General features: G+C 40.4%; 1 protein-coding gene across 8 annotated transcripts in view; it reads left to right on the top strand.

Annotated features, from left to right (window-relative positions):
* The window catches only part of LOC113642945 (LIM domain containing preferred translocation partner in lipoma), a 194911-nt gene that overhangs the window by 32620 nt on the left and 147193 nt on the right, over positions 1-15098 (top strand). For 4 of the 8 annotated variants that reach the window (XM_047813124.1, XM_027146778.2, XM_027146782.2 and 1 more), the window contains one exon: positions 9525-9567. The exons of 2 other annotated variants lie outside the window; for them this stretch is intronic. The gene's annotated coding sequence lies outside the window, so the exon portion shown is untranslated. Of the gene's footprint in view, positions 1-4024; positions 4086-9524; positions 9568-11447; positions 11543-15098 lie in introns of those variants that run through there. 2 more of the 8 variants (XM_027146780.2, XM_047813125.1) reach the window with 2 other exon arrangements.

Here is a 15098-nt window from a genome sequence, read left to right as displayed (position 1 = left end):
AACATTGCCCTACTTTATCTATTTTGAAACCTGCATTTTGGGGCTTTGGATCTAAAAGTTTGCATGTGTAAAACCACTACAAGCTGATTGAACCTTTTTTTTGTTGTTAAATCATCGTATTGTGTCTTTCGAGATATACATTTCTGAGCCAAATTGCGTGTGTTGTTTAACGTGTTCAGCGTTAATGAGTATGCACGTTTTTTTTTTTACTGATTAAATACACATCGATTTATTTTAGATGTCATTTCACCTGCATTTCAGTTCACTATACCTGAAAGTCACTTAGGGAGCCAAGGACACCGAGCCAATAATGAGCAAGTTTATTCATAAATTCACAAACCTCGTTTACGGCGTATCGTTTTCAACCCAGTTCTGCTGTCGGACACAAAACGCAAGACGATACAGGAATTCCTCGGTTGTAAGGAGTGATTAGTGGTCTTAAAATAAATAATATTCTCATCGGCAGTCAGTTTAGTGTCATAGAGATGAAAGACAGCAGATGGAAAAGTCAGAATTTATTATTTAAACATCAGAGAGTGCTACATCCCTTGTCTGAAAGCCACCAGTAGGAGAATGGTCTAAGTGTCCAATCTTATCCACAAAGGGCCGGTGTGGGTGCAGGTTTTAATTCCAACCAGGCAGAAGCTACACCTGATTCCACCTGTTTAATCGGTTGTTCTTGGCTTTTAGTAGACCCCGGTGTGGCTTCTGCTTGGTTGGAATGAAAACCTGCACCCACACTGGCCCTTTTCCGATAAGATCGGACACCGCTGGTCTAAAATTTTACGTAGGTGGTGAAGTGTACATAATGCAAGAAAATATTCTTATTACCTCAAGAAGAGTTTCTGTTCCTGAGACCTGTTAGAGTTTATGCATTAAGGATCACCTTATCATGTAGAAACCATAGAGGTGGCTGGAGATTTCTTCCTTGGATGACCTCAGGTCTGGAATCCTTACCAACACTTTTGCAATAAAGTCTGCATCATTGATTAGTTGATTAGATAACTTCAAATTAAAACTAGAATGAATTTAGTTGCAGGGGGGCACGGTGGCTTAGTGGTTAGCATGTTTACCTCACACCTCCTGGGTTGTTGTTCGATTCCCGCCTCCGCCTTGTGTGTGTGTAGTTTGCATGTTCTCCTAGTGCCTCGGGGGTTTCCTCTGGGTACTCCGGTTTCCTCCTCTGGTCCAAAGACATGCATGGTAGGTTGATTGGCATCTCTGGAAAATTGTCCGTAGTGTGTGAGTGAATGAGAGTGTGTGTGCCCTGTGATGGGTTGGCACTCCGTCCAGGGTGTATCCTGCCTTGATGCCCGATGACGCCTGAGATAGGCACAGGCTCCCCGTGACCCAAGACGTTCGGATAAGCGGTAGAAAATGAATGAATGAATGAATGAATGAATGAATTCAGTTGCTCATAGGTCCCTGGTTACACAATTTCACCATTTGACCATATAGTACAAAGACATACGAACAAAATTATTTATATTTCACGCTATCCAGTGTAACCCAGATGAAGATGGGTTCTCTTTTAGACTTTGGTTCCTGACATCTCTAGGTTTTTCTTTGCCTCCTTCACCTCTGGTCAGTTTTGGTCAGTGTTTTAATTTCAAATTTATATGCACATTTTATATATTTCTCTAAAGCTGCTTTGTAATAATGTGCATTGTTAAACGTTTTTTTTTAATAATTCAATTCCATTCATATTTATTTGTATAGCTCTTTTAACAATGGACATTTTCTCAAAGCAGCTTTACAGAACACAAGAAACATAATACAAAAAGTTTCATTTTTGTTTCATGTTTGTATTTATCCCCAACGAGGAAGCCTGAGGTGACTGAAGTGACTGTGGTGAGGAAAAACTCCCTTAGATGGAAGAGGAAGAAACCTTGAGAGGAACCAGACACAAAAGGGAACCTCATCCTCATTTAGGTGACACCGGAGGGTGCGATTATAAATATACAGTCTGACAATTGTGTATCGATGAGAAGGTTGTTGTGCTTAAAGACCACATGTAGTTGGAATCTCCTCTTTGGATGTCAGAATACTTCATGACACAGAACACACCTGGAGCTGGTACAATCTCTGGATGCCTCGGGATGGTAGAAAAAAGAAAAGCTAGCGGAGAGGAATTAGCGTTGATGATGTTCACAATGTTAGCAAGCACTAGATGCTATTCTGCTATATAATGCGGATTTGATCAGATGTATTAGAACACTGAAGATTATGAGAAGTATTTTATACAAATAACATTGAATTGAATTTCTAAAATCACAGGTCTGTAGTCAGAGGAACTTTGTTGTCTAATCTAACGTGTTGTCACACAGTCTGTAGTACAGAATTCAGAGTTTTGTTATTGGGCTCATCATGTGGCGTGTGAGGAGTAATGATTCTAAGTGACTTTAGTAAAATAATCTGATTAGATATTCACTACAGGCTTCCACCTCCAATATCAACAGCATTTATATTTCTTTTATATTCTCATAATAAATGTCATATTGTTTTCATTCTGTTTGTTTCACAGCCTGTAATCAGACTTACACTAGACTTTCTGTTTCAGGTCCATGAGTTTTTCTTAAGTCTCTTAAGATTGTCACTGAGCTTGTCACAGTTATTGAGAACAATTACCTCACTCACTCACTAGAACACACACATACACACACACACACACACACACACACACACACACACACACACACACACACACACACACACTCACTCACTCACTCACACACTCACATACGCACACACTCACTCACTCACACACTCACTAACACATGTAAACACACATACTCATTCACTCACTCACTTACACACACACACACACACACTCACTAACACATGTAAACACACACACTCACTCACTCACTCACTCACTCACTTACACGCACGCACTAACACACACTTACTCACTCACTAACACACACACACTCACGCACACACACAGACTCACTCACTAACAAACACACACACGCTCACACACACACACACGCACACTCACTCAATACACACCCACGCAAACACTCACTCACTAACACACACACCCATGCACACATACGTACATACTTATTTAATCACTCACAAACACACACACATTCACTAACTCACACATACACACTCACTCACAAACACATTCACTGACTTACACATACACACACTCACAAACACACACATTCACAAACTCACACATACACACACCCACAAACAAACCCACACACTCCCAAACATTCACTGACTCACACTTACACACTCTCACTCACAAGCACTCTCTTTGCCACAAAACACACACACACACAAATCTCATCTCATTTATATATTTTTTTTCTTTCCTCTGTTTTCCATGTGATATAATTTCTACAAATAATGTTTGCACATCACCCACAACATGGCCACTAACTACATTTATCCAATTACTCAGTCAAATTACTGCTTGTTATTCGGAGTCTACGTAAATCAGGGCTTGAATGGAATCACACAAAAAAATCCTGACTGACTTAAAGAGCAAAGCCTAACAAAGTCTCCCAGGGCCTCTTGCCACTAATGGCCCTCTAACCCTTTATCAAAACCCATTAGTGGTGGCATTTAACCCTCACTGCATGCGTTTCCTGCACCTGCAGCCAAAAGAATCGCTCCCATTTATATCCTGTAAAGAATCAAGGTAAAAAGGCGAAGGTGATTTCATGGGTATGCATTTTTCATTGGCTATCAGCAGGGTACTTTTTTCAGCTGAGGGTTTTAATACAGTAGGTGTTCTCCGCTCCATAAACTAAAATTGAGGCTAAAATGGACATGTGCTTGGGTAAAGGGCATGAGTTTTCTTAAAAAAAGATTCGAATAGATGATTCAAATGAAGCATGAAGAGGGACTGGTCAAGTCGGTTGCATGTTGCACATTAATTACAGCTAGCACAATGAGGAATGTTACAATACACAACCAGTGAGGTGGCTTCAGCGTTGGAATATTTTCTAGGTGTTCCCTTGTTTCTTGTTCAACTTAGGGATATTTTTCTTCTGTGTGTCAACAGGCTAGTTCGCTCTGTAAGCCCGTGGCTTGTTACAGCTTGTCCTCTGACAGGAATAATTAAGGTACAGTAAAGAATCAGTAACGATCAGTAATGTTATTGTAAGTAACCCTTTTTCTTCATGCTATCTTTATCCATCATTCAGGTCAGCTAGGCCTACTCAGTCTTTTTTTTATCCATCTTGTTAACTTCTAACTTTTCTAGGGTCATGATATTGTCCACCCTTATGTTTTAATATTTTAGCCCAGGGGCAGTTCTAGCCCTTTTTTTAGGGTGGCTTCAGCCCCCTGTCTGTGATCTCAGCCACCCTAAAACTATAAGGATAATTTTTACTTTCATAAATAAACAATAAAAATGATGTTAAAACGCAGGACATGTCGTCGATGGGAAAGAAAATTATTTATCAGTTTGATCCAAGAGCGATTTTTTTTACTTTGCTTTTACACGCGTGTGTTGTGGTCTTTCAAAAGTGCATCATCAGCCGTCTGCTTTATTTGAGCGGAGAAGCACAGGTACGCGCAGCGTGCACGCGCAGTCAGAGCCGGAGGCGTTTATCTATAACGTTAATCGGCGGAAAGACGCAAAGACGGCAACCAAAAGCAGTGAAATTTCACTATTCTTATTACCAGAGTTGTCATATAATATATTATATAAAACTCTTCTTGTTTTAAAGATGAAATCCTAGAACCGCCCCTGTTTTAGCCATTTAAAAGTTTGAAGAAAAACGACTTATTTCATCATATATTTATTTGTAAGCTAGTGTTGTACTGTACTTGCTTAAACTGACCTGTGCTCACGTTGCATTGTGGGTAATACATTTACATATATGGCATTTGGCAGACGCCATTATCCAGTGCGGTGTACAAAAGAACTTTGAAGTCTCTTTCAACGAATATATCAATACTGGTTTGGTTTGCTAGGTCACGGATTAAGTCTTAAAAACCGTTGGGAGGAAATAAAACACACACACACACACACACACACACACACACACACACACACACACACACTTTTTTAACAGTAAAAACAGGAAAAGATAAGTGCTAGGATTTCAGAAAGAGGAAGGTCTTCACCTGTCGTTTGAAGACAGCCAGTGACTCGGCTGTTCTGACATTGATGGGAAGTTCATTCTACCACCAGAGTATATTAACTTATCCAATTACCTTCTAATCACTAACTCAGACAGTATGGGAAAGCAGTTCTTCATAGGACACTGTACTGACGCTTAGTATTCAATCCACCACTCGATCCTAGTATGTTTTTGGGAACCGGGAAGAATCGGAGACTGGAACATGTAACTAAATTTCAGAAATCTTAAATTCAAGCTCAGGGTTAAACTGTGGATCTTGGAGCTGAAGCAGAAACACTATATAACTGTAAAGCTGTTGACGTCTTTGAACAGCTTCTATGCAGATCTGGGGTCTGTTAAAAAGACTGACATTAGAGTAAGGTCACTTTGCCATGTTCTCTAAGGTTACCTGCGTGGCAGAGCGACGGAGTCACTTTGGGTCAGGAAAGAGAAAGAAGCCATATTTCGTTTGACAATAAGGAGCTTTTCCCATATGTAAAAGAAGCAGTACTTTTCAGTAGCTAAATTGCATTCCTTTGACAGATTATCCTCTTTAGAAATGTGTTAATGACCTAATGTTCTTGAATTGCCTTATTGTTTAAATATGATTTGAGATCCCCTTCTCCCTCGGCAAATGACTTAGATAATGTGAGAATTTGTCTTTCCGCCTTTGTCTATGCACTTGAAAAAGGTTTAACCTCAATTATCTTAATGGAATTGGAATTGAAATCAAATTGCTGCCATTTGTGCTTAAAATAGGAGAGTAAAAGAGTTAAAGCCTGAATTATTGGAGGACGAAACTGCTAGTGAACAGCAGACTTTTTCACGACGAGAGCCGACTTGCAGATTCGAATGTTTGTTATTTATATTTTTTTGGATATCGGAAGTGGCTGGCAGAAGTTTATTGTAATAATAATAATAATAATATTAATTAATATAATGATTAGATGAGGGAAGCTTGTCAAGCGGAAGTGAGTGCAGTGAATTTGTCTTTGGCTGTGGATTTCGCTCTTGGCTGCAAGCCATGAAGAATTTATTGGAGTTTATTGGAGTCGCTTTAATTTATTAGGTGAGTCATTCCACCAGTCTGGAAACTTGGCCTACGTCTGGATTAGATCCGCTGAGGTTGTGTTTCAGCACCGAGGACGCATTCTTTTTAATTAGACAGCTATGAAAATAATGTTTTAGAGGAAACAGAGGCATGGATTTGGATTCCTTTGTCTTGGCAGGAAATTCTTGATCAGACCTCAGGGTTTACTTGGAATTGGGATTTTTTTCCCCTAGTGGGCCGGGTTTGATATACAGTACAGTGTGTATAACGGGTATCGCCGGGTAACAGTGTGGTTGTGTTGCTATTATGTTTTATTCTTGTCCTTTTCAATTAAACCCGTTCGGCGTGTTGTGTAAACAGCGTCGTTCTGTATTATTCAACGTATTAGTTTAATTGCAACATAACGTTTTGTCTTCTGTGTGTAAATATAGACAAGGTCTAAATAGATCATTTTAGATAGACACAATAAATAGACTATATTTGTGATTCCACATCAGGTACATAGCAGGAGTTGCATTTATTGAAATTTATTTATTGGAAAAAATAAGAAAAACGAAATGGTTTCTGTGCCCGTGGTATAAATATATAGCTTCAGTAACTTCTTTATCTTGGCGTGGGTTGAGATTGGATTCAGAGCCTATCCCAGGAACGTTGGGCATGAGGTGGGAAAATCCTGGATTGAGCAATCCTGGAAATGTCATTACATTTATCTTATTTATTATTCAGAGTAACTTCCATTTATCTCATTTATGAGCACGTGAGGGTTAAGGACCTTGCTCTAGGGCCCAACAGTAGCAGCTTGGCAGTGCTGGGATTTCAAATAACAAGCATCCGGGAAATAGTCCAACATCTTGGACTGCCAAAACATACATGTACGTCGTCATGGGAGGTAACTGGAAAGGTCAGAGAAGACTCATATGGACACGGTTTGATCCTGAACCTCGGTTCAGGCAGTAAGCCACGTTTAGGACTCTTTGGTGTATCATTCACTGCATCAAGGCAATCTTGATGTAAAGTTTATGAACTTTTCACTCACACTATTCACACTCTACATTGTCACTCAAATGAGGATGGGTTCCCTTCTGAGTCCGGTTCCTCTCAAGGTTTCTTCCTCATACCATGTACGAGAGTTTTTCTTTGCCACGTTCACCACAGGCTTGCTCATTGGGGATAAATAGGAATAAATTAAAATGAATGTACATAAACATTTTATGTTTTATAAAGCTGCTTAAAGACAATGTCCATTGTTAAAAGCGCTATTCAAAAAAATTGGAATTGAACTGAGTTGAACTTTCCTAAACCTTTGTCTCCATTGTATGTACTAGATCATATCACGCTATCCATTTCACCTTATACTAATGCCATTGTGATGAGTTGATCTGCCTTTACATGTTGCCCATTTTAGCAGTAAAACCTTCTATGCCATTACTGACTGGTGTGCATCTGCTGCTATGGTTCAGAACTGAGCTGATATTATATAGATGTTGAACTGCGAGTGCCATTAATATTCATTTACTTTATATCTCTAACATCTGTCCATGATGAGCAAGCCTGCGGTGAGGTGGCAAGGAAAAAAACATTCTCTGAGATTATATAGGGAAGAAACCTAGAGAGGAACCAGGCTCAGAAGGGAACCCATTGTCATCTGGGTGACACTGGACAGTAAATAATGTAAATGTAAACGATGTCATTTCTACAACAGTTTATAGTCGAGTTGAATTGTGCACCCAAGAGCTCCTGAGGAACTGATAGGTCAGAGTACATTACAGACTTATTAAAAAAAAAGAAAAAAGGGTGGGGAAGTGGTGGCCTAATGGTTAGAGAGTTTGACTCCTAACCCTAAGGTTGTGGGTTCGAGTCTCGGACCAGCAATACTAAGACTGAGGTGCCCTTGGGCAAGACACCGAACCCCCAACTGCTCCTCGGGCACCGCAGCATAAATGGCTGCCCACTGCTCTGTTTGTGTGTTCGCTGCTCTGTGTGTGCACTTTGGATGGGTTAAATGCAGAGAACGAATTCTGAGTATGGGCCGTATGTAACGTCTCTTCACTCTTCTGTTCACTCTCTTCATACTAACTCCTTACTGCTGAAGTCTTTGAATGTTCACTGATGAAGATCTCCAGTGCTCAGAATGAAGTGACAGAATTCGTTCTCTGCATTCAACCCATCCAAAGTGCACACACACAGCAGTGAACACACACACACACCGTGAACACACACCCAGAGCAGTGTGCAGCCATTTATGCTGTGGCGCCTGGGGAGCAGTTGGGGGGTTCGGTGTCTTGCTCAAGGGCACCTCAGTCGTGGCCGGCCCGAGACTCGAACCCACAACCTTAGGATTACGAGTCAGACTCTCGAACCATTAGGCCACGACTTGCCCCAATGGATCAATACCTAAACAGTAAATGGTCAGTGATGGTGCTTTGTGTATTGCAGTGTATATAAAGCAACATTCATGCGATTTTAATTGTTCTATAGACAAACCACATTCACTAAAGTGCTGCTATTTTAACACATTGTATGCTGGCAGAACAATCGTAATTACACATCTGAACGAGTGGCTTATCAGCGTGCTATACATCTCTCTCGCACTTCTCAGTTTCCAGACGACATGGACATGACGCTCCACATTTGGATATCAGGTTGCACACAAAGAGATCTCTGTTGTGTCATTGCCCTCAATCAGAGCTTTGAAATGAAAGCTTGTGCAGACTCTGCAGATAGAAAGTAAAGTTACCAAAAAAAAAAAAAGGGACAGGGGGAGGGCGCAGAAACCGTAACAGTCAAATGAAACGTGTGATCGCGTGTAGCAGTGCCGCTCCCACTCCTTTTTATCCCCCCGTGGTCTCTTGATAACGTGGGAAACCTGACAGTGTCGATTTATCTGAGAACAAAGGAGTCGCTCTGTGAGCTGGGAATGCATGTGTGGGCCCGTAGAGAGCAAACACCACACACCCCGTCCCACTCTTACCTGTGCATCCAAACAGGATACACACTTCTCCTGAAATAAACCAGGAGAACAGCTCCCTTAGCAAGTTGTGTGTACGTGTGAGTGTGTGTGTGATAGTGTGCGTGTGTGTTTGTGAGTGTGTATGTGTGTACGTGTGTGTGTTTTTTCCCCCTCTTGTTATTGCTGTCATTATTAGTTTTATTATTAGAGTTTTATATCCCACAATCCTCTACTGGGGTTTTGAGTCAGAGACTGAAGTTCGGCATACCTTCACAGAGTCATTGTGTGAGATCATTTTGAAAAAGTATATAAAGGACAAAAGCTGGGTGTGTTCCTGGAGTTTGTCGTGGATGTCTTGTCCTGATGTTAAGATGTTAAGTCCTGCACTAAAAGGAATCTCTCTCTCTCTTTTTCTCTTTCTTTCCCTCCGCAGTTAGTTGCCTGTGACTCATCGCTGTCCATCAAAGAAAAGTCCTGTAAGTCTCACCAGCCATCTCTTCTTTGACCTCTTTCCTCTCCTCTATACCTCATCCTGCTTTTCTGCCTTTTCCTTTTCGCTTTTGTATCCACGCATAATCCTCAGCTCCTCTCCTCTTTGTCCTCCTCTACTTTCTTCTCCTATCTTATTCGTCTTCGCCATCTATCCTCTTCTCTCCTCTCACACATTCTTTCTGCTCGAGTCTCTCGTCTTTCCTTAATGAGCTTTTCCGTTTTTTTTCCCCTATTCATCAGATGATTGAGTTTTGTCTTCGGCAGAGGGCACTTTCTATGGATCACTCTCCGTATACTAAGTGGACTGCACATTTCTAGCGTGAGATAGGATAAAAATGACAGAGACAGGAAAATGTACGAAGGGGACGCTGCGTCTTACAGAGACGTAGAGACGTACTGCTTTCTCTGGGCTTCTCTGTGCCTCATGCTATATAACGGCGATGTCTAGATATTTCTTATAGAGTTCTTTGGTAGAATAAAATATCGATCACCATCTGGGAGAGAAGTAGCAAAATAAATATCAAATCAAAAGCAAAGCAAATCAAATTTTATTTGTCACATACACATACATACAGGGTACGATATGCAGTGAAATGCTTTATGCAACTGTCCGGTATAAGAATGAAAAAAAGATATATAAAAGTATAAACTATATAAGAAAACTATATAAAAATATGAAAATATAGATGAAGAAATAATGTATATACATATGCATAGTATGCATATACATAGATGTGTATGGTATATGAAGATTGTCCTTAAAGTGTTCAGGTGCATTATGGTGTTTAAATAGTGTATAAAGTGGCACTGTGCTGTGCAAGTCCAGAGTTAAAGTGTCCATAGAATGCCTATTTGATTGCTACCTTTTCATTTAACTCCCTAGTACACGTGAGTAACTGAATTCACCTCGTAGAGCAAATAACACATTCATCACATGCTTCTCTGTCTGAAGATGAAAACATTAGCCATTGTGCCTTAAATCGCCTAAATTCTCTCACTCCCTTTCACGTCTTTGGTCTCTCAGTGGCAAATAAATGTTAGAACCGAACAAACCGATGAAGGTGAACGCTAAAGAGATCCGCATCCGGTTTTACTTTCCGTTAGTTTTTTTCTTCTCTTCAAACCGTAAGTGACATTTTAAAGCATGTGTAAGTTTCAAGACGACGTCCGTGTCGGTACAGATTGCGGCCCAGATTTGGAAAGCCGTGCCATATGCATGCTCGATCTCTCCTTATTAACACTTCTGATGTGGGAAATAGAAATGATGCCTTATGTCAGTTTACTGCTTTTAACATGACCTTTGACACCTGGCTCTTTCCTTTATGATATGGTCTAATATTAATAAAGCAGAAATACAAATAAAGCCATTAGCAAAGTTCATCAGAAAGTTTGCAAACTTTTACCCTCCTTACCGAGCAACACACACACACACACACACACACACACACTTGGATATTTTGGTGTATAAAGAACTTTAAATCCTGTGTTGTTACACACACATTTGTTCTTTTTCCCCTTCTCACTGTTTGTGTTATAAATATGTGCTTGATGTGATGAGATGATTGAATGTAAAATATAATATATTTAATAGTGGTCAAGAGACATGCAAAGTAAAGTTCAAGAGAGTCGCTAGACATTTAACAAAATCTAAAACATTTGCATTAAAAACCTGTTTGAGAGCGTATCGTTATCTTATAAAAAAAATAGAAGAAGAAAAAAAAAGAAAATATACCTAAAGGCACTTTTATTACAGCAGATACATTAATGTTTGTAATGCACTGGTAGCGTGAAATGTGTCTCTCATCCTAATTGATTAGCAGAGTGGGCTCGAGGGAAAGTGGGAGGTGGTGGGGGTGGTGGCGACGGGGATTTCAGGAGACGATCCAGCCCTGAAAACAACGCTTCTCTCAAATCCTTCCCCAAAACTGCGACTGCAGTAACAGGCTTTAATGCACACTGGTGAGGTTTTTTATTTATTTATTTATTTTGCCGATTGATCTGCGAGACTATAAGTGCAAGCAGAACAAATCCACATAATGATGGCCTCTGGAGAGGAGCCAGAGCTGTGCGGTTCAGCTCAAGCGTGTGTTCTCAAAACACAATCCACACAAATGATCACCCCACTGAGAGAAGTTCCTCACAACCCTCCACACTGAACATGTTCATCAAACTCCACCCTGGTTTCCCTGCTTTCTATCAGACTTAGTGGTTAAGCAAGGACTTTCTGAGTAGAGACAGGTTTTGCTTGAGCACAGGTGCGCTCTTACACACACACACACACACACACACACACACACACACACACACACACACACACACACACACACACACTGTAGAGGTACAGATGGCTTGGAGTCCAAGTGGGAATGGGAGCTGTTACTTGCTGATTGTGCAGCATTGAACAGGTTTCTTGAGAACGTTGATCTTCCCAGGTGTGATCGTCTCATCACATTTATTTATTTATTTATTTATTTATTTATTTATTTATTTATTTATTTATTTATTCCTCCCACACGGAAACAATCATACCTGCTAATCAAAATCATGTCTGATGTTTTACAAACATCCTCAAATCTGCCAGGAATGAGTTCTTATATATATATCTTTTTTTTTTTTTTCTTCTCAAATAAAGTCTATTTTTTTTATATTTGCCTGTTAAGTGTGTACAGAGTCTAAGCAAGAGTCAAAAGTTGAGTCCCAAATGACCTATTATGCACTTACACTTTGCACTCTTTACATCTTGTGTATGGGTTTTAGAAGAGCCATATTGTCTCAAATGAAACACAATTTTTTTTTTTTTTTTTTTTACTAACTGGAAGCATAAACCGTTTCCCAGTCGACAGCACATGATGTCAAACACACCAAACGCAAAGAATATGGTGAACATGTAAAATATCAAATAAATAAATACATATACGAGACACGTCATTGTTAATCTTGTTTTTTATTTAACTAACGTTAAAACTAGAGTCAGGGGGGGCACGGTGGCTTCAGCACCTCCAGGGTCGGGGTTTGATTCCTGCCTCTGCCTTGTGTGTGTGGAGTTTGCACGTTCTCCCCGTGCCTCGGGAGTTTCCTTCGGGTACTCTGGTCTCCTCCCTCGGTCCAAAGACATGCATGGTAGGTTGATTGGCATCTCTGGAAAATTGTCCGTAGTGTGTGATTGCGTGAGTGAATGAGAGTGTGTGTGCCCTGTGATGGGTTGGCACTCCGTCCAGGGTGTATCCTGCCTATGCCCGATGACGCCTGAGATAGGCACAGGCTCCCCGTGACCCGAGGTAGTTCGGATAAGCGGTAGAAAATGAGTGAGTGTGAGTGAGTAAAACTAGAGCCGCAGGCCACCTTCCGCTACAAGCTGTGAGCAGTGAGTGCATGATATGTCCAACATTTTTTAATGGTTGAGTAAGTCACCATCCAGGTACTTGAAGTGCTCTACTTCTTGGTAGGTATTGGGATTAAAACCTTCCAGTCATTAGCACCTTAACGACTGGGTTCACAGACAGTGACATGATGAGTAGATTGTGTGTGTGTGAGAGAGAGAGAGAGAGAGAGAGAGAGAGAGAGAGAAAGAGAAAAAGAGATGGAGATGGAGCTGACACATACAGATGCAGAATAGCATTTATTCTTCACCTTAATAAGAATCTCATGTTCGTCTTAGGTGTTAGCTCTGTACTTGCCTTGTGACATTTTTCTATTTGCACCTGTCAGTTTTATAGGCCAGTGGGACCGTGCTGCATGTTGATGACTAAAATTATAATTATGTTTGTTCCTCTTTCAGTTTTCAAGCAAATTAGACTTACAGGGTTATTTCATTTGCGTAAATCACAGTGGCTAATTGCTAAAATCAGGTGAGCCGCCACATTGGTTAAAATCTCTCAATAAGTATGCCAGATCATTGCAGGTAATCACTTAGCATTAATAACATGTGTTTTTATTATTTTTATACAAAATGGTGTCAGTGACTGTATTATTTCCATGTACAGTATGACTATGAGATGCGCGTCCCGTGAAACCCAACAGTAAAAAGACGTAGTGCATGAATAAATAAAGGTGTAGAGAGTGTACAGGGAACACATATGGCACATTTATGGTTGTTATTCACTCATCTTTAGGAAAAGCTTCATCCCTGCTATGGTCACAAGGGTTAAAATGATTCCTAGTTATCTGTTTAAATTTTTGCGTAGTCTGAAAATATCACAGGATTGGTACATTACTTCTGGAGTCACAGCTTTTTGGCATAGAAGGAAGTCAGTTGAAGTGGTTTAGCTTCTGGTTAGGATGCCTCCTGGACACATTTCTGGGGATGTGTTCTGGGCTTGTCCAGGTAGAAGAAGACTCTGGGGCTGACAAAGGGCCAAATGGAGAGTGCCAGGGTTTCCCCATGGAGGGGATGAGAGGAGTGGCTATGGAGAGAGGTTGGTTGGATGGATTGTTGTTGGATGGATAGGTGATTGATGGATTGATGATAGATTGATAAGTGCATGGATTGATGATGGATGGATGGAAAATTTCTTTTGTCTGGAATGGGATTAACAAAGCAGATCTGTCACTTACTCTAACTTCAAGCACATACAGTACAGACAAATTTCTGTTACCTCAAGTTAACACACGTTCTCCTCAACAGCATCATCACTAATCTCATAACAATGGCAGAAAGCAGATTGGTACTTTATAATAGCTGCAATTATCTTCCTTCATGTTGTTCATATGACGCAGCCCAGTACACTGGTTGTACTTGTATTTAGTTATAGTTTCATTGTACCTTGCAATAGGGAAGGGATCAGAAGGGAACCCAAATTCCTCCTTCTCTAGATGGATTATAAATCATTACACTTGTACAGCTGTATAAGGTACAGTTAAACAGTCTGCTTAAAGAGTGTTCAGTATGAGCAGATGGTGAATGTGCTTTAGATGAGCACAGGCACAGTGTTTATGATTACAGCAGCAGTTCTCTTGATTTGCAGTTTCCAGGTGACATTATATACTGATGCAAGGAGTCTTGGGCATAAACTGTTGTTAGGGTCTTTATGGTGTCCATGTGGAAGACGTACAGTACATAATGCTAGGAAAGGTCTCCAGTGAAAGCGTTAGTAACTGCATCTGGGTGTCAATTAAAGGCAGAAGGTCAAAACTAGCATATAAATCAGAAATTGCAAAGAATTAAATACTTTATATGCTAGTTTTTGAGCTTATTGGAAAGCTTTGTTTAATACATCAATTGAACTGAACAAATATCTCATGTTTAGCCAGTTAATGATTCATTGTTCACTAATCAAACACTGCAAATACACACATTTTCTACTAAGCAAATCTCTTCCATGTAGTTTTAGCTCTGCTCAGTGTACTATAGATCAGCACCACACACACACACACTGTATGTGCATGTGTCTGTGTGTGTGTGTGTGCGCGCGGTGCGGGGTGGGGGTGTGTTGAGCTGGGGTCAGCATGCACTTTTACTTTGCAATTATCTAGATTTGAATTTCATTTTTGACCATTTCAGTCCAACAAGCTGTTT

Source organism: Tachysurus fulvidraco, chromosome 5 (genome assembly GCF_022655615.1).
Source record: "Tachysurus fulvidraco isolate hzauxx_2018 chromosome 5, HZAU_PFXX_2.0, whole genome shotgun sequence".
Classification (NCBI taxonomy): domain Eukaryota; kingdom Metazoa; phylum Chordata; class Actinopteri; order Siluriformes; family Bagridae; genus Tachysurus; species Tachysurus fulvidraco.
Note: the sequence above shows the minus strand (reverse complement) of the source record. Positions and strands in the feature narration are given on the sequence as shown.